The following is a 14,008-nucleotide window of genomic DNA, read 5'->3' on the forward strand; positions in this document are numbered from 1 at the left end:
AGGGAATGGTCGACAAAGACGTAGTCTAAGGTGGAAGATGAGGACGATCTACGCCAAGTTGGGCAGGAAGGATTAGTAGCATCATAATGGCTGTTAAGACAAGTTAGGCCAATTGAATCCAAAGCCAGATTCCAAGATCGGCCCCATGTAAGTTTTAGTCCTGTACGTGGATCGTCTTCCATAACCAAGCCCAGGTCATCATAATTGGATTCCAGACAGAGAGTACAGTCTGAATTTAGATCGCCCGCCAGAATGAGTTTGCCCATGGGGTGCAGATATCTCCAGGCAAAGATAGTATCAGTTAACTTCTCCAGAAACAATTCGAGAGGAGAGATTCCCATATGCCAGTAAACATTGACCAAGAGAAAGTAACAATTAGAATCCGGAAAAAGCACCTCTAAGGCCATAAAGCCAAAAGGTGTATCCGAAAGCTCCTTAGCAACAGAGCCGAAGGAGGTTCTTACCCCTATAATGAGTCCCCCCGATGCGCGGCCTCCCAGGCTAGGTTTGGCACATTGAGAGAAAATATCGAATCCATCAAGAACTGGAGTTGAAAGTAGCCAAGTTTCTTGGAGAAAAAAACAATGCGAAGCCTTAATCACGGCAACCGTTTCTAGGTTCGTGAGCAAATGGGAATTACCTCTAGAGTTCCAAGAAAAGAAACTGAAGCTATTTAGAGGGCGGGCCTTCGAAGAGGATTCTGATTTAGCGGGAATTAAATCATTTCCATAAGCCTGCGGTGACATGTGCCCAGCTCGCGGAGTCTCCATTAGATTTGGGCAAAAAATGCCTCCGTTGGGGTGGGGGAGTTCTTTCTGGATGGTAGACCATTGTAAGATTACCTCTATATTCAGCCCCCTCTCCTTTATTTTTGGCAAATTGAGAAGAGTCCACTATTTTTGCTTCAAATCCTAGTTGCTTCAACCCTTCCATATGCCCCATGATCAAGTTTAAAACTACCTTCGATCTAAGAATAATATTACTAACATCTACCCGATCATGGAAAGGGAATAAAATGCAATCTATGTCATAGCTAGAGATAAGCGAAAGCGAAGGAAGTTGGTGAAAGATTTTAAGTATGTTACCACGATTTAAACAGATTGGCATATCTTCGCCCCAAAGACTGGAAAGCTGTATAACATCACCAGAAACTTTTGTTGTTGCAGAGACAGGTAAGGACTCAGTAATTTTTTTGGTAAAGTGACCAAGGGGGTCAGCCGCCAGATCACAACCCCTTGCCCCTCTTAGTATAGTCCTATTATGGTTGACATTTGGCCCCAGTGGAAATCTTTCCCAAGATTTGGAAACGTTCTTATTATGGGCAAAGTCAAACCCAGAGGGGACCGCTTCTCGAGCCGCAGACATGCGCATATTTGAGATGCTAAGAGAAGCATGGTTAAAAGGGGGGAGAGTCGATAAGACATTGTCTGATCGATCTGTCATATCTCCATCCCTCTTAATGCAGTCCATATTAACAGGGGGCTCCTCAGGAGCAGACAAGAATGCCGGGTCAGAAGGAGAGAGCCGAGTAGTAGGAACCTCGTCCTGTGACAAGCTTACGTTGGAATTAGACACTGTCACCTTGCTGATCTTGGGAACAAGTAGTGACTGAAATAAATGTTTAACCATATCAATGTTAACCATATTAACAGTCGGCGTAGTTAGAGAAGTGTCCGGATGATTCAGGCTTTTTCCAGAAATAGACTCCAGAGAAGTAGAAGGGAGAATTGCTTCTGGGGCAGAGTCCATAGCCTCCGCTGCAACAATATCAGTTGGCAGTGCTACAGGGTTGGTACTAGTGGATGCTGGTACGGTAAGAGGTGTTATCCGAATGCTAGAAACTGCAATTTCACCAGTACCAACAGTCCTTGGCCCCGCATCTATAGAAGCAGAGGTATTAATCAGCATACCCACCGCATCCGTTAAAACAGATGCAGGTGGAAAAATAGGTGGAGCATTGGTGGTATCTGGAGTGGTCACATGGATGGAAGAGGGGATTGGTTCAACAGAGTTATCAGTCCCCTGTGGAACTGCAACAGTGGTTGAAGGGACTAAAGAGTTTGCCATAAAGAGGTTTTTGAAAAATTGATTAGTATACGAAGTAATCTTTTTGACATTCTTCTGATTTTTTGTTTTCTTCATTTGTTGGCTCATTTTCCTTTTCTTTCCTAGACAGGGGAGGACTTTTGGACAGGAATTTTCCTCTGGGGGCTCAGAGGAAATTGCTGCGATTTCTGGAGTTAGGATAATCATGTTTTCTCCTAAGGATGCGATATGGTCACCTTTAGAACGGACGGCCGACTCTGCAGTCCCACCTGCACATGAACGATCTTGTATAGAGGGTTTGAGGGATACCCTTGGCAGATCCTCCTGTACTTTGTCCTCTCCTCTTTCCGTAGAGAATACAGTCGGGACACTGGGAAGTATATCTGTAGGGTCGTCAGCCTCTCGCAAACCATCAAAGGCAGCTCGGGGAGTCATAGAGGAAGAGCCCCGGGAATCAAGATCTAGTGGTTGGAGAACCGGAAGACCCGGGGCCGCATTGGGGACCACCCCTAAAATAGTTGCCGTGGTCCCCGTAGGCCCCTGATGAAAATCGTGTATAGGGGCCAAAGGTGGATTGAAGGAGGTAGGGTCAAGGCCTTGAGTGTTCAAAAATTGTTTTTCTTCTTTTATAATTTTTACTAAATCTTCAAATCTATCTAGGCCCTCCAGCCTAGAATATATTTCAGAAAGTATACGTGAATGGGATGTAACCTCTAACCAGATGTTATCATAGAGACTCACAAAGGAACTCAGAACCATATTCAACGCAGAGATAGTTGGGTGGGAGAGTTTAATTCTATCATCAACATCTTTAAGGGTATGATGTAGAATAGACTCACTGGGCGGATCAGTTTTGAAGTCCGGAAGAAGACCTCTTTCTTTTAACCAGTTTTGTTTTTCAGTATACTCGTCAATAAAGTTAGTGAGATCTGAAGGGGAACCTGCCCATGATTCATCACAAATTTGTTGTGTTACATTATTTGTTTTATTAAGATGGGAGTCCAAGTGGCTATCAGCAATTGCCTTATCTGCACATTCTATGATACTGATATCGTCAATATCCTGGACTGAGAGATCTTCAATATCCAGTTTCTTAGCTACGTTAATTAAGTTAGTGTGGGCCGGGGTATGTACTGGAGGAAGAGGGTGAGGAGATTTAGCCAGAGTGCTAGAAACAGATTTCTTACCAAAAAAATGTGTGATGTTTTTCCCCTGGATTGGATTACCCTGGGTACCTAGATTAATTTTTATTTTTGATATTGAGTTACGGGGCTTGTTGAGAGGGGTTTTGAACGGCAAAGAGATCCCATTAGGGGAAAAGGGAGTTCCCCCCACACTAGTAGAAAGGTTAACGTGAGAAGAAGATGTATGCTTAATATCACTGAGTAATGCTTTGGATCCTAAAGAGGGTTGAGTGTGAGAGATAACAACGCTCCCACTGTCCTTCTTCTCTAATAGTTGTGATACAGTAACTTCTGATTCATCCACCATGACTGGGGGTATGGGCATACTAGGATTCAGTGAGGCAATCATTGGAAGAGGGATATTAGGCAAAGGGTTGTTGTCATATGCCATGTTACTTTTTGTCTTTGAGAAACTGACCCCGACCAAAAGATTGGAGGCAAGAGTAGCAGCTAGACGTTCTTCCTGAGTATCTATAGAAATGTCATGTATTCCATTGAAAATACAGTTATTATGAGCTGTATTACGTAAAGTGATACCCATAGCATTGCAAACCTCAGACCTCTCTCTCAAATGAATTTGGGCCTGGGCTATGTCCCTTAAAAGGAGAGGGTTATAATGGGCCTGAAGTGGAGCATCATCAGAACTCCCCATGGCAATAAAAATGGAGGTTTCTGGCACAATAACTGTAGATGGCATGGAGGGCATACTGACAATGGGTGAAGGGGACAAAGGAGGTGAGACCTCCATAGCAGTCTGACTTCTAAGTCCCTTACGTGTCATTCAGATAAAACCTCAGCCTGACAGTAGGCAGAATGAGAAAGAAAATAAGAGTTATGCCAGAGAAGGTACCCAGAAATACACTGGAAATAAGCCTAGGTGTCAGGGGAAGTTAGACATAGAGACACACAGCAAAAATACTAGGCAATTTTTAAATTTTAAAAATGCAAGTGTTAGAGTATGGCACAAATAGCGAAAATCAAACTCTGAAAGACCAGTACATTGTCTAAAAACCCTATGAAGTATATATGTAACCTAGTATTAAGAGCGAATTAAAATAAAAAGCAATGTTACACACTCAATTAAATAAAAGTTTTAGTAAATGAGTTGTGTCAGCGTAATAGTCATTTTCTGGGAAGGGAACGCCCGACGGCTTGTGGAGCTGCCAGAGTCCGACTCTCCACCCCAAACCCTCGTAGTAAAAATACAACTTCAATTGGGTTGGCTTGGGAAGGCCCAGAACAGTGTACTCACAGATCACAGCCAAACAGCAAAACAGTATCTCCAGCCCTTACAGTCTCCAGGGCTTAACGCCGCAAGGGCGGCTGTGCCGGCAACTTGTGCAGGCTGGCAGTCACGTGCTGTATCACGTATTCAGGAAGGGGTCCGCCCCCTCCAGGAAGCAGAATGGGCTGCAAGAGCTCTGCTCGCAGTGCAGCTGTGAGGGATGGACCTTGCAAGCACGAGCGTTCGTAGGAGAAATGAAACGCTCCTTCCAATCAGCAGAAAATACGCCGCAAGGGCGGCTGTGCCGGCAACTTGTGCAGGCTGGCAGTCACGTGCTGTATCACGTGTTCAGGAAGGGGTCCGCCCCCTCCAGGAAGCAGAATGGGCTGCAAGAGCTCTGCTCGCAGTGCAGCTGTGAGGGATGGACCTTGCAAGCACGAGCGTTCGTAGGAGAAATGAAACGCTCCTTCCAATCAGCAGAAAATACGCCGCAAGGGCGGCTGTGCCGGCAACTTGTGCAGGCTGGCAGTCACGTGCTGTATCACGTATTCAGGAAGGGGTCCGCCCCCTCCAGGAAGCAGAATGGGCTGCAAGAGCTCTGCTCGCAGTGCAGCTGTGAGGGATGGACCTTGCAAGCACGAGCGTTCGTAGGAGAAATGAAACGCTCCTTCCAATCAGCAGAAAATACGCCGCAAGGGCGGCTGTGCCGGCAACTTGTGCAGGCTGGCAGTCACGTGCTGTATCACGTATTCAGGAAGGGGTCCGCCCCCTCCAGGAAGCAGAATGGGCTGCAAGAGCTCTGCTCGCAGTGCAGCTGTGAGGGATGGACCTTGCAAGCACGAGCGTTCGTAGGAGAAATGAAACGCTCCTTCCAATCAGCAGAAAATACAACCGACCATTGTGATCCAGATGCAAAGTTATTATAAATCAGAAGACCAAATGAAGAATAAACTTAAGAGAGTTTCTAGAGGTAGAGGAGACCGTACCATTTGCATTAATTTTATTTCTTTTTTTTTTATTTATTTATTTTTTTTCAAACAATTTAATAGCAAATAAACACAAGGAGGCAACACTTGTACAAAATTATTTTTGTCAGGGTGTGTGTGTGTGTGTAATTAAAACATCCATAAGTACCCCACTGGGACAAAGAAAAAGAGCACAAATAATCCTTAAACACAGATTTGCTGGCTCTCTTGACGAACAGATCGCCTTCCAAGCTTCAAATCCACAAACTCGAAACTAAGTGACTGACAAACAAGCAACCTCCTGCTTTTTCTCGTTAAACCATTAAAGTAAATCCATTATTTTCTACATATTACAACACATTTTCACACAGAAAAACAAAACTGACATTTAGCTTTGCAAAACAAAAACAAGGGAATCCTCGGGGAAAGAAGCATGTCTGGTGAATGAGACTCAGATCCTGGTCTCTGCTCCTGCAGGCAGTACGGCCGTTCACCATCTCTGCAGCCCGTAAGTGGTCACCATCACACTTAAAGGGTCAGTGTGGATTTTGTAGGGTACACTATGCCATTTGTAACTTCCAGCAGGGGATGGCCATCATCTCTAAGGGTGGTGTCAGCACCTCTATACAAGGGAAGACATTTCTTTTAGTAGGAATCAACATCACAACTCTGTGGGTCGGTTAAAAAGTTTGTTTGGAGTCCGCTTTTGGGACAGAGGACAGCATCTGTAAAGGGAAAAGTCTGAACATATAAAGTGAGGAGAATGCAACAATAAGAGGATACCTCAGCCACAGAGGTGAGTTTACATGAAATGGGAAGCAGTATGTGATAAGGAGCTGGTCAGCAGAAGAAGCCCTTATCAGGGGGTCTCCATTACAGAGGATGAGTTACAGCCTGCAAGGTGGAGCCCACATATGAAAGGGGAGGGACTAGTCCAACAATGAAATGGGGTTTGGACAGGGTTAAAACATTTCCAGCCAACGGGCAACAGGGACGGTCAGTGGCACTTTAACTCATGAGCTTCACATTGAGAGATAATCACTTTACATGTTTTCTAGTAGAAAAGGCAAAAAAACGGTACAAAACCCTCGTGTTAAATACAATCAGTTTGTACCAATATAAAAGCCTACAGGTTTATCTCCAAAAGGTTTTTTTTTTTAAATTATTCACAAAAAGCATCCAAAAATCAGAGGCTAATGTGCTCTACAATCTTAAATCCATTAAAAACAAGCAAAATAAAAAACAAAGGGAGGAAGGCAATAAAAAAAAGGAAAACTAGAGCAGAAATGAGCAGCAGTGCTCAGTCACATTCAGATTTGGCATCTTCAAATTGTATTTAGAAACATATCCACAGGTTGTTGTGAGAAACGAGTTGTGAGTGAATTCTGCTGCTTCACACTCCAGTGCACAGATAAGTCTACCATTCCACCATTCAAGAATTGGGCTGTGCGTTTATAGTGTTATCGTGGCTTTATAACGATATTGCTTATGTGGCCTTCAATTTCACAAGGACTGTATTTGATCTGCCTCAATCAGATTATGTCTGAGCCATCAAAGACCCACTCTAGGGCAACCGCTGCACATCCATCCCACACTATCATAACCTGCTAGGCCATCAACAAAGTTAACAGCCATCTCAACAGCTTTCAGCTTTCTAATGACTTTCCAGCACACCACTCATGCGCCATTCTTTAGTCCCCACTTCAAAAGCCGTTGCCATTCTATAGGCTTTGCAGTTTCGGAGCTCATCCTTTGAATGCATGCATTCATTCATTCATTCATTCATTCATTCATTCATTCATTCAGGTTGAAGTCCTACACCTTGATAGTTCTTAGACTTGCCACCGCCTCCAGTTCCTTGACTTTTTCGGCTTTCCATTTGACCAGCACTCAACCTAGTAGCCTACAAAATCCTATTCCCAAAGTACTTAACCAAAAGAAATCTGGGCATGGAACTTAAAAGTCCCGTCTGAGTACCTTCCTGTATCCAACCTCATATGGCAGTTCCTACTCAATCACCTCTCCTCGCTCAACTCCAGCCCTCCCTAACACCCTATATACATATATTTCTAAATATACTCCTTCCCCCTCACACACTAGGTAAAAGGCTTCTCTAACAGTCATGGGCCCCATTAAAACCTTTAGAAGAGTGCAGATGTATTCCTGGTCTTTCAACGCCTTTCTGCAGATTCTCAGTTTATAAGTAAATGTTGAAGGCAAAGCTTTATCACATTCTAAGCTCTCTGGCCATCCACAGTTCCAAACTACAATCGACTAGCCTTTAATATTCAGTGCTACCCCAGAACATGTGCAAACCACTATAGAGCTCCTTGGCCGGCAGTATAACCTAATGGAAAAACAGAACTCCCAACCTCATTCATACAAAATGAGCAATGAAGGCTCCATAACCAGTATTATAGAAGTGGAAGTTGTAAAGTTAATAAGACTGATTATGATGCAGAAGAGGCGAGTCACAGGCGACCTCACAGTGTTGGGGTGGCCAATTATTAGCAGGGCACTAAAGGGTTGAAATACCCTAAGATCAAAATCTAAACGCACAGCAGGGTGGGGGTAGTAGGGTGGGGCAGTTAAACAGGTCAAAAAACAAATAGTTCACCAACCCTAAAAATGGCACAACCGAGGGTTAATGGTGAGCCATAAGGGAGGAGCGGGCGGGGACATTTTGGGAGCAGCATGAGCCTGTGCACAGATCCCACTAAACTTCTCGGCACTATGCTAGTTTGATTTTAAAATACTTTCATTTGCTGTAGAGAGCTTAAGGGAAGAGACTACTGTATTATACAGGTAATCCACTCATTAATAACGTAAACAGTGGGAAACCAGGTTGTGAAAGTAGCTCCGGTTTCCTTTTTCCTTGCATAAACGGTCACCAGAGATGAGATGGGGTGCAATACCAGTCAGTTTTGAGCTTTGGTGCAAACCATTTCCCCTCAAGCTGATGATTGCGTGAGCACTTGCCACAAGAAGCTCATGTCCTCGCCCATCCCTCTTGAAAATCTTTTTTTAATGCTTTTTTAATGTTTTTCTTTTCTGGATTCAGCCTTGCATCTGTATGTTCAGACACAAGTAAACAAGGTGTGCTAGCAAGGCTGTGCCAGAAACTGCTACAAAGAATCTATAACAAGAGCAAGTGCTTAGTTTACCAACGTCTAGAAAAAGAGATATTTTTTAAATATTCAAATGCAAAGTTGAAATGTTTCCTCCCTCTCAGCAGTCTTTCTAGAAGGACTCGGCTAGCAGCACAACAGCAAAGAAAAACAAAGAAAGAACAAAATGAACGTGATAAAACAACAAATACACATCAGTATCAAAGGTCAACACAGGGTCAAAGGTGAGAGTTCAAGCATCAGAGAAGCTGAAGAGACAAGGATTTGGACGATGTACTTGAACGCCACACCGACATGCTTTAGGCACAACGATGAACAAACGGCAGGGAGGAATCAGAACAAGGAGGAAAAGGAGCTCAGTATGGCTTGCTGTCATTTTTGGAGCGTTTCAGCTGCACCTTCAGCCTCTTAATTCCAATCTGAAAGCCATTCATGGACTGGATTGCTGCCTGCGCAGACACAGGATTGTCGTAGCTTACAAAACCAAAACACTTGTTGAGGTTTGTCTGCTTGTCGATGAAAACTTTGGCAGAGACAACATTGCCAAAGGGCATAAACATCTGTAGAATGTCCTGGTTCCCAAACTCCTGGGGCAGATGGTAGATGAATAGGTTGGCTCCTTCGGGACCAGCCTCTGTGTCCTCTCCACGTCTCTGGCTGTAGAGTGTAGGGAATCTCGTGTTCCACCTACCTTCCTTCTGGCTCCCTGCTGCTGCCCCGAGACCCTGATGAGAGAGCAAGGACTGGCTATAAAGTGAGGGTAAGGCAGCAGCAGCATACTGCTGGATGCCAGAGTAGGCCTGAGACAGTGTCTCTATGGTACTGCCTGTGCCATTGGAGAGGCCGCTACTGCCGAGCCCACCATTCAGGGCGGCCATTCCTGCTAAAGAGCCCATGTTGAGGCCTCCTGCAGCTCCAGCCAGTGACTGCAGTGCTCCAAGAGACGCCATGTGGTTGGCAGACGAATTTCTACTTGAGCTTGGGTTGGAGCCTGAATTGGCAAAGACACTGAGAGGGCTGCTGGAAGTAGAAAGGGATGAGGACACACTTGGCAAATTCTGACCTGCAGTGGCTGCAGCTGCCAATGCTGCCAGGTTTTGCAGCTGCATGGCGTTGAGCCCTCCCATCGGATGTAGACCACTCAAGTTGTTGAGGTTTCCAGTGGACGCAGTCTGCTGAAGGAGGGCTAAGTACTGGGGTCCCAGGGTATTCAGTCCAGCGAGGTAACCCCACACAGACGCTGCACTCATCTGCTGCATCTGCTGTTGTAGCTGTTGTGTAATTCGTTTCTGTTCTTTATCTCTCTGTGTGTCAGCAAACTTCACAACGATGGGCGAGGAACAGCCCTCCATTGTCTGTGCCTGGTGCATTGCTCTTGTTGCATGTTGTGCCATTGACCTGGAGGTGAAGGTTATAAACGCGCATCCACGACTCAGCCCATCTGGACCACGCAGAATTCGACACTCTTCCACTTGACCATATGGAGAGAACATGCTCCTGATGTCATTTTCATTGCACTTCTTAGAAATCATGCCCACAAATAGCTTCCTGTCTTCCACAGCATTATTCTTCTCGCTGTCAGCTGGCTTTATCTGAATGGGATGGTGCATCCCTGGGAGAATCTTCATGTTGTGCAGAGCATTCTGTGCTTCTAAAGCTGCTTTACGGGTGTAAAATGTGACAAAACAGCATCCTTTGCTCTGTGGCGGGTTAAGGCTCCTGTCACGTAGGATATTCATTTCAAAGACTGCTCCATACTGTTCAAAGAGCTCCCACAACTCCTTTTCAGACCAGGTCCGTGGTATCCGTCCCACAAACATTTTAATGGAATCCATGTCAGGTTGGTCCGGGTGATCCAACGTTCCATTCATTTTCTTTGATCGCAAGTTCTCTGGAGCCCAGTTCAGTTCTTCTTCTAGATCTATACTCATTCTTCAAACTTCTGCACGGCCCCGGCCGCCTGTCACTCCGCTTTGCCGTCTCCTGGGAAACGCTGCTCCGGTTAACTATGGCTCGCTACGACGAGGAAAGATCCAAAATCGTACCATTTGCATTAATATTAGCTAAAACCTTCATAAATGAAGGGTCCTCTCACACGTGACCCATAATTGAAGAACACTGTCTATTCATTAGTAAGAAACACAGATAAGACATCAACCTCACTCATTACGCGTATTCCCAGACACAAGACATCGCACAAGGTTAACTACAAGGGTGATCATGCTGGCTCATGGCGTAGAGATGAATTTTCGTGACTTGAATACAGGCAGCCCAAGGACCTCTCTCTCCTCACTCCCATTTGGCTCATGTCTTGATGACCTGTCAGTAGTCCAATGTTGGTCAGATTAAAGCCAACCAATCGAAACACTTGATGACAAGCCACCCGTTACGTATTGCGCCAAACAAAAAAACATTGTAATAATCCTGTATTTTTGTTATCAATTGAGAGGTGGTGTTAGGAGGAGCCGTCAGTTAATCATTATCTAACTACAAGTTTAACCCATATTGAAAATGTACATAGTCAATTCCCCTAATCAATCCCTTCATCCCATAGGCTTTGTATTAGGATGTTGTCACTCTGATGTGTTTTTGATATACACAATATTGTTTTGTATGAGAGCTGTGAGAGCTGCAATTCTCTTGCTTGTATGCTGTCCCACTTCAATTGTTGTGTTAATAAAGCTGGGTCTTGCCTTTCACTTTGACTATTTGCATTATTGAGTCTATGTTTTCTGGCCCCCTCTGTGTAATATTGGGGCTCCACTTGGCATCTTATCAAAGTGATGAGAACACATTGCTTCACAGGACATGGGTGCTCGAGTGCCCGCTCCTGCATGAAGGCTTTAGTCTGAGCTCCGCACAACAGTGGTAAATCCTGTAAAAATCCAGCGGATCTCTCAGTGGGCTTATAACAAAATAGGACTGCAGAATGTCCCTGGTAGGTCCCTGCAGAATGTCCATGGTAGCTATTCTGTGACTGAGGGCTTTGGAGATGTAGCCGAAAGTGTGGCAGCCGCCTCACTTTTCCCAGCGAGCCTGTGGGGGCAGCGGACCTGTGAGGCTGTGCTGTGCTGCCACCGGCAGAGGCGCTCACCGGGAACACATTTGCCTTGTATACAAATACGGCACAGTGTGGTGACAGAAGGGACTGTGGGTGAGCGGGGGCCTTATCGGGCCACACCTGGTTTCCAAAGTCCTGGAGGCAGATGTTCGGCTGCAAGGAGAACAACAAAGACAGCAAATGTATGACACTGATGGAATCATCACAGGTATCAAAGATAGCGTGAGGGGAGCAGCCAGCAAGACGTGCAGCCGGTGCATAGGGAAATATACTGACCCCCACCCGATCAGCCCAATTGACCATTAACCTCAGTTAGAACAGCTACAAGAGTAACTCCTGTGCAGTGAAACAGAGCTTCAGCTGTTTGAGTGCTTCTCGCAGGCACAGTCACCATAACATGCAGCTTTGGTCTGAGTGAGATGCCACCTATGAAGGCCAACTAGGGATAATGGAATGAAAAGTGCAACCTATTTTACGGGTTCCTGCTGAGAGGCCAGATATTTGCACAGTCTGTTTCATCACTGGAACAGGTCTACAGGAGGGTTGTAGAGCTATATGATGGGAGAACCCTGGTGTTTGTATCGTGGTGTGACCCGGTGGGAGTCCTACTTACTGGGTGGCCCTAGAGGAAGATAATTACCATGGGTAAGGGAGACAAAACCAAACGCAAGCTTTTGTTTGAAGGGTGAACAATAATGAGGAAACTTAAGACCCGGCCCCTCTATCCAGAACATCGGAAAGAGATGAGGATACAATAGACTCAACAGATGATCCTCAGATGGGTGTAAAGGAACTTTTGCTTCATTTCAAAGCGAGTATCGGTAAAATAGATTCCAAATTGGATGTGCTTACAAGCAAGGTCGACTTGCTTTAGCTGCACCTATACAAGCATGGCATCGGACTGGATGAGGCGGGGACCTGGATTTCGATACTGAACGATTCGTCAGTGGTGGTCTCCTCTAGGTTAAATCTTCTGGAAGCCACCTTCAAGATGATAACTGCTAAGAATTAAGACTTAGAAGGAAGGTCCCAACGCAACAACATCTGCCTGGTAGGGATACAGGAAATGCAGACGACCAGACGAATGGAAGAAAAAGTCGAAAAAATCTGCACAATGGTATTTAACAGAGGGGAGTTATCTCCATTGTTTGTAATGGAATGTGCATATAGGGTCCCTTCAACTAGGCCAATACCAAGCGCTCCGCCCCAACATATTATTGCACGCATCCTTAAACACCAGGACTCGGCTACTATACTACAGCTGTCTCGACTGAAGGGTGAACTACATAATGATGGTGGCCAACTACACATTTTTCATAGTTGCAGGCAGTGAGGGTGACATGCGAGACAATCCATGATACTCCACAACGTGAACGCCGTTGCTATCTGTAACAGAGCACTGACGTTACTGGTTTAATGTCTTATTAAATCACTGCGTGGCTGATGGCGGGAGCATCATAGTAAGCTATGGGATCACACCAATTGATGTCTCAATATGTATGCTGTTTCAGCTGGCATATGAAGGCACAGGCACCTTTGCGATAATCGCTTGGTTATGTGGGTAGGGTTGGAATTTGTGACACAGGCCAGTTGTGGGGGATTTTCTTATTCTTATTGTTTACAGTGTCTGAGTAGATGGAGATTGTTTGGACAGGCGTGTTAGATCACAAGGAATTGGACAATTTCCCCACCAATGCACTACGGAAAGTTAAATATCTGAAATGGTTCCATACCATACAACAATATGATGAAGGACACATACTAGTACCCCTAATAATACAGAAGCTCACTTTTGAGAAGATGCCTCATCAGATAGATATAATTAAAGATTAAGTAGGGGAATATAGATATAAGACATCAGATATAGCAGACATATTTTGTTCATTCTATCGTGAATTGCATACATGGAAAGGTACTCTGAGACAGTAATTCAGCACTATTTGGAGAACGTGGAGTTGTATTGGCTGTCTCAGGATCAGCGCGATGCCCTCTGCTGGGAAAAAACACTGGAAGAGATAATCAGAGTAGTGAAGGACCTTCGGGGTCCAAGGCCTCGGGGGCAGATGGCATGTCAACAGAGTTCTACAAGACTTATGTGGATGTGCTAGCTCCCTATATGCTTCGGGTGTATTTGGAGTCCATTGCACAGAGGATTCTCCCCCCGACTCTCAGGGAGGTAACAAAAGGTATGCAAAATTGCTGGCAAATAGACTTGTACCCTTCGCCGACAAATCTGGGTTTATTCCAGGAGGAAACCCCACATATGGCCTACATATTTTTTTGAGATTCTCGACACACTAGTTCAATGAGTAACAGCAGTGTCAGTGGTTCTGGATGCTGAGAAGACATTTGACAAATGGCCCTTCCTGTTTCTGCTTCTCCCAAAAATTGGTCTGGGT

The 14,008-nt window shown here is 45.1% G+C and overlaps 1 protein-coding gene and 1 pseudogene across 1 annotated transcript in view; one reads left to right on the forward strand and one right to left on the reverse strand.

Moving 5' to 3' along the window:
• LOC138582885 (bMERB domain-containing protein 1-like) overlaps nt 1-14,008 on the forward strand; it is a 544,844-nt gene that overhangs the window by 100,705 nt on the left and 430,131 nt on the right. The gene's annotated exons all lie outside the window — the stretch shown is intronic.
• LOC138582883 (CUGBP Elav-like family member 1 pseudogene) lies at nt 8,431-10,582 on the reverse strand (annotated as a pseudogene).

Source organism: Ambystoma mexicanum, chromosome 3q (assembly GCF_040938575.1).
Source record: "Ambystoma mexicanum isolate Mex_15411 chromosome 3q, UKY_AmexF1_1, whole genome shotgun sequence".
Classification (NCBI taxonomy): domain Eukaryota; kingdom Metazoa; phylum Chordata; class Amphibia; order Caudata; family Ambystomatidae; genus Ambystoma; species Ambystoma mexicanum.